Source organism: Chenopodium album, chromosome 3 (assembly GCF_948465745.1).
Source record: "Chenopodium album chromosome 3, dcCheAlbu1.1, whole genome shotgun sequence".
Classification (NCBI taxonomy): domain Eukaryota; kingdom Viridiplantae; phylum Streptophyta; class Magnoliopsida; order Caryophyllales; family Amaranthaceae; genus Chenopodium; species Chenopodium album.
In genome coordinates, this window is record NC_137836.1 from 45,358,279 (window position 1) to 45,365,004 (window position 6,726).

The following is a 6,726-nucleotide window of genomic DNA, read 5'->3' on the forward strand; positions in this document are numbered from 1 at the left end:
AAGAGGGGAATCTCCCTATTTATAGGGTCCTCGGGATTTGTGCCCCTGATTAGGTCACTGAACCCTAATCATTGTTGGGCTGCGCCGCATTGCGGCTTTCTTGGGATTTGGGCCTAAAGGCCGCCATTTCCCCCAAGTTTTTGGAGTGATACGTGTCAAGCAGGAATAGGTCCACTTTGGGCCATCCTAGGGCTGACACGTGTCATCCTCTGATTGGACCACGTGGCGGGGTAAAATTACCCTAAACATGTACTATTGTGGCAAAATAGGTAGCCTAAAAAGAATATACATATGTGACAATGCCAATAAAACCGCAGGAATACAATTCATGAATCTTACAAGTCTCATACACTCATCTTAATGAAATACCGATCACTCAAATCGATAAATAACCAAGAATTCTCCCAGTGGAGTCGCCAAATTGTAGACGTCGCTCGAAGTGCACCTACGTTAAAGCGTGTGGTGAATATGCTTGGCACTCTTAGGAAGTGGGAATTGACATATACAATTAGGGACAAGGAAAGTAGGGAGCCGCCAACAAGTTTCTAAGGAACTTGTAAACCGTTCACGGATCATAAAAGGCAACCACGAATAAAGGGACAACAATAGGCAACAACGATTGACCCGTGAAGGTTACACCCCATTCATAATCCATGAGATTACTAACTCCATATGGTTTGGAACCACAAAAGGAGGATCGGGGATGATGGTATGAAGTGAGTCATGGAGTCACATTCGCCCGTATTGGCCTCTACTCGATTCTTATAGTGAAACGTGATTCCTGCGATCTCAAAGGCATACAAACAAAATATTCAATTCTCTCCAAACTATTATTAAGCTAAATTGGTTGAATATTAATGCAACATATAATTCTAAAATATTTGTGATCACTTGAATTAATAACAAGATTAAAAAGGAATCTAAACCGGTTGTCCAAATTATCTTATTAGGCGTGTTTTTCAACTACATATTCCCTTTAAACATGCAAAATGGTTATCATAAAAAATATAATAGAATTATCATTAATATTGGAAGCAATTTAACAATAATAGTGTTAGTCAACTCGAATAATAAAATAACCTAATCATGATACTAGCAATAAGAAAATAAAATAAGAGTAATTAAATTAACTAATTACTCACATTCCGTGCGTTCCTTTAAATTGCTACATCATGAATAAATTGTTAGTAATTTCAATAAAAATATAAATCGAATTAAAATAATTAAATTAAATAAATGTAGAGTTGATTTGGTCCAAACTCTCAATTAATTATAACTTTCACGCCTTTGTTTAAGTATATAACTTAGGGTATTGTATGAACTCCTTGGAGTGCTTAAGTAATGAATGAAAGAATAGGGAGGCTAGTGTTCAGGCTAAAGAGGGAGAAAAGAATTATTTTGTGATCAACCTTGTTGATGATTTAAAAAGGGGTCATATGACCTCTATTTATAGAGAAAAAAAAGGGATCGAAGAATAAAAAAAAGATAAGAATTCGAATCGGAATAATAATACTCTTGCGATAGACAACAGTTTTTACGGTTTTTGTTTTTATCTTATCTTTTGATCCATAAATCGGAATAACATAAAAAAAGATGTCGTTGGAAATCTCTTGAAGTCTAGTTTATAAATCAATTAGAATCAGATTAAAATATTTTATAGAACAAAAGATATGTCCGAAATAGTTAGACGGTGTAAGTTTTGGATAAAGTTTGATATTTTATTCATATCTTTTCCGTTATAGCTCGGAATTGATATTATAATATATCGTTGGAAATATAATATCAAGGGCTATCCAAACATATAAAATTTAGATAAAAAAATATGAGGCGCGAAAATCATATCTGACTATCTTTGAATGTCTTTCAATTCGTATAGAAATAGGATTTTCAAAAAGAAAAGTTTTATTCAATTTCAAAATCTTTAATCTTATCTTTTCAAATGGATAATTAAGATCTTTTAGAAACTTATAGAAGATTCTAATTAATCCTAATTTTTTTAGGAATGGGATTAAATAATTTGGACCCTCCACATGATCATTGGGTCGTAGGTAAGGTGGGCTTAGGCTCGGTTTAGGCTCAGTTTAATATTTTGGCCATAACTTATTCGTTATAACTCGGATTTGGGCTTGTAATATATCGTTGGAAATTTTTTTTCAAGCCCCATCCAACTATTAAATCATTGGACCTATATTATGGACCAAAATAAACTGGAATAAACATTTTAATAAAAAGGACACGAAATGAATGATTTTAAAGGACACGAAATGAATTATTTTAATTTTAAAGGCACGAAAAGAGGAAAATAAGTTATGGTTTGGGGAAATGGGCTAGAAGTTGGGGTTGGTTTATTAAATGGAATTATGGATTTAAGAACTCCAAGATTAAATACTCAACCCGACCAATAATGGCGGTGAAAGGTTGTTCATCATCCGATTTGGTTTTGGGGAGACATTTTTAGGTATCTACACTCCATTATTAATCTAGGATATTGACTTTGAAATCAAGCCGTCAATGATAACTTTGATCGAAAGAAGGCAATATAGTGGAGGAGTTAATGAGAGCCCCCTAAATCATTTTAAGAAATTCGAGAAATATTGCAACACAATTAAGGTGAGCGAGGTAGCTCAAGAATTCATAAGGCTTAAGCTATTTCCTTCTTCTCTAATTGGAAGAGCTCAAGAGTGGTTAGATAATGAAGTGAAGTCTAATTCTTTGAAAACTTGAGATTAAGTCACCAAGGAATTCCTTTCCCGTTTCTTCCCTCAAAAGAAAACGACGGAGGCAAGAGCTTTAATTCAAGTTTTCAAGCAAAAGTCTAGTGAAAGTCTTAATGAAGCATGGGAGAGATACAAAGAGTACCAACGTGAGTGTCCTCACCATGGAATCCCCACTTACCTAATCATTCAAATTAATTATGGCGGTTTGAGTCCTCAAGGGAGAGCAAGTCTAGATGCCAGAGCCGGAGGCCCAATCATGAATAAGACTGAGGAAGAGGTTGTAGGTATCATTAAGGATGTAGTTAGAAACTACATGGAATGGCAAGATGGTGAGAAGGAGTCGATAAACATAAGTAGTACAATGGGATGCTCAATGGAACAACTCAATGCTATCAACAATTTGTCGACTCAAATTTCGGATTTAGGAAAGGAGGTAGTTTCTATCAAGTATAAGCTCGAGAGCGCGACCTCACAAGCACCAATTCTTCCCTCCCAAATTAAGGGGAGAGGTACTCCTTCCTCTAACTCTCTTCCTTCTTCTTGTTGCATGATTAGAGAATGTTGGTTTTGTGATTTGTGTGGAATGAATGACCACGGTGCTTCTTTTTGCCCTAATGTTCCTTGTAATGAATATGTTGGGAGTGAGAATGAACATGTGAACTTAGTTGCTAATAACTATTTTGGACCTAGATTTGATGCTCAAAGGAATGTTGGAAATAGGAATTATCACAACCAAATATACTATGACAATTATAACCAAAATGGCGGTTATAGAAACCATGGAATCCAAGGGAATTGGGGTAGCTATAACAACCATAGTTATAATGGTCAAGGTCATGGCCAAGGATATGGGGACTATAACCAAGGTTATGGTAACCATAATCACGATAGCGGCCAAAATCAATGTAGAGGTAATTGGAACAATCAAAGTAGGGGAAACTTCCAATCGAATGGTCAAAGAGATGCCCCACTTGGATTTGTTCCGAATACCCAAGAGCATAGTGATAATTTGTATGATCAATCATTTTCATCTAGGAGTTTCTTGTAAGGTGTCATAGAGAAGCAAGCCAAATTGTTGGAAACCTACATGACCCTAAGAAATTAGAAATTCAATGACATGTTAACTTGCCATAAGGGGTTAGAGAACCAAATTTCTCAATTGGCTAATGAGTTTAAGGAATTTAAAAATCTTTCTTCTTTGTCTTCACAAAGCTTAGATCTTAAAATCCCTATGAATGATATTGTGACTAAAAGTGGTAGGGTCCTTAAGAGTGAAATCTCTAAGAAGAGTGATGATAATGATAGTCCTAGCAATGGCCAAATTGAGAATGAAAGAGATGAGAATACATTAGTTGAGGAAGTCAATAAGGAACAAGTTGAGAAGATGAAGGAGAGAGAAAGAGAAGTTTATAAACCTAAGCTCCCTTACCCCCCAAAGTTTAATAGTCACAAGCTAGACGAGCAATTTGGGAAATTTATAGAGATTCTTAGACAACTTCATCTTACTCTTCCTTTTACCGATGTGATAGAACAAATGCCAAATTATGCAAAGTTCCTTAAGGAGATTTTGAGTGGAAAAAGAACTTGTGATGCGGCAAAAATGGTTAACTTGACCGAGAATTGTAGTGCAATCATAATGAACAAAATCCCACCCAAGTTGAAGGATCCCGGAAACTTTTCTATCCCTTGTGCTATTTATAAAATGCAAATTGATAATGCCTTGTGTGATTTATGAGCTAGTGTTAGCATTATGCCATGCTCGGTATATCAAATACTAGAGAAGGGAAAACTTTTACCTACCAACATTACCTTACAATTAGCCGATAGATCAATTAGGATCCTAAGGGGCAAGGTAGAGGATGTTACCCTAAGGGTAGGAAAGTTCATCATTCCGGTAGATTTTGTTGTCCTTGACATAGATGAGGATTCTACAATTCCTATTATTTTTTATTAGACCATTTCTTGCTACTTTGGGTGCTTTGATTGATGTCAAAAGTTCTAAGATTTCACTTAAAATTGGAGATGAGGGAGTTGAATTTGATTTGAATGAAAGTATGAAATATCCTTCTTCATCTCTTGAGAATTGCATGAGAGTTGAAATCTTAGATAATCTTGTACATTCAATGCATGAGCACTTACTCACAACTAATGATCCTCTTGAGTGTGTTTTGTTGAATAAGGAAAATATAGGTGCTCCTAGCAAGGACATGGCTTTGTATGAGAGCTTGTTGGATGGAAGCGTTGAGGGAAGTGATGAGCAAATTTGCATGAAAATCTCAAGCCAAGAGGCTTTGCAAGCGGCTTCGATCAAGGAAGGTAAAGGTGTTCCTATGGTAGAGCTCAAACCTTTACCATCACACCTAAGGTATGATTTCTTAGGCCAAAATTCTACTAACCCCGTGATTGTTAGCGCATCTTTGAGTAAAAGCCAAGATCAAACATTATGCGGTGTTTTGAGAAAGCACAAAGGTGCTTTAGGTTATACCATTGATGACCTCAAAGGTATAAGCCCCGTTTTATGTACACACCACATAACCCTTGAGGAGGGTGCCCTTCCTTCTATTGAACGACAACGGAAATTACATCCCCAAATGGGGGAGGTAGTGAAGAAAGAGATCACTAAGCTTCTAGATGCGGGAATCATATTCCCCATCTTAAGCTCTAGATGGGTCTCACCTGTTCATGTCGTTCCAAAGAAGGGAGGCATGACCGTCGTCAAGAATGAAAAAGGTGAGCTTATTCCAACAAGGACGGTCACCAGTTGGCGGATGTGTATAGACTAAGAAATATCATTTCCCCCTTTCTTTCATTGATTAAATGCTTGAAAGACTAAAGAGGCACAAGTACTATTGTTTCCTTGATGGTTACTCGGGATTTTTCCAAACTCCTATTCATCCCAATGACCAAGAGAAAACTACTTTTACTTGTCCCTATGGTACCTTTTCTTATAGGAGAAGGCCATTTGGCCTTTGCAATGCTCCCGCCACTTTCCAACGGTGTTTGATGAGTATCTTTGGAGACATGTTGGAGGAGGAGATGGAGGTGTTTATGGATGATTTTTCCGTAGGTGGAGTTTCCTTTGAAGCATGCCTAGAAAATCTTGAAAAGTATTTAGCAAGATGTGAGAAAGTGAATTTGGTGTTGAATTAAGAAAAATGTCATTTCATGGTTGAAGAAGGAATAGTCCTTGGGCATAAAATTTCCCACAAAGACATAGAGGTTGACAAGGCGAAGATTGAGGTTATCGAAAAGTTGCCACCTCCGGTCAATGTGAAAGGTGTGAGATCATTTTTGGGCCATACCGGTTTCTATTGAAGATTCATTAAAGATTTTTCCCTCACTACAAAGCCCCTCAATGATCTTCTTCAAAAGGCTGTCGAGTTTGTATTCGATGACAAGTGTTTGGAGGCATTCAATAAGTTGATGAAAGCTCTAACCTCCACTCCAATTGTTCAAGCTTCAAGATGGGACTTGCCATTTGAGTTAATGTGTGATGCAAGTGATACGACTATTGGAGGAGTTTTAGGTAAAAGAATTACTAAGAAACTTCATGTGAGTTATTATATGTCCAAGACTCTAAATGGAGCTCAACGGAATTACACTACAACGGAGAAGGAGTTCTTGGTTATTGTTCATTCCTTTGAAAAATTTCGTTGCTATTTGTTGGGGTCCAAAACAATTGTGTTCACCGATCATACGGCCCTAAAATACCTTTTTGGGAAGAAGGAATCAAAGCCAAAACTAATTTATTGGGTGTTAGAGCTTCAAACTTTTGACCTTGAGATTAGAGATAAGAAAGGAGCGGAGAATGTGGAAGCGGATAATCTATCTAGGCTTGAGGATTTTCAAGTTCAAGATGATGGGTCTCCCATTGAAGATAGAATGTTAGATGATTCTTTGTATGCTATAGATGTGAAGGAAATCCCATGGTTTGCCGATTTGGTGAACTATCTTGCTTGTGGGGAATTTCCTCCTTCATTTTCCAAGAATCAAAGAAATAAGCTCAAAA

At 36.8% G+C, this 6,726-nt stretch overlaps 1 non-coding gene across 1 annotated transcript; it reads right to left on the reverse strand.

The window, feature by feature from the left end:
- Positions 1-2,779: 2,779 nt before the first annotated feature.
- On the reverse strand, positions 2,780-2,885 carry LOC145625744 (small nucleolar RNA R71). The gene has a single exon (XR_014110650.1). It is a non-coding gene; the product is annotated as a small nucleolar RNA R71 (small nucleolar RNA).
- Positions 2,886-6,726: the final 3,841 nt, after the last annotated feature.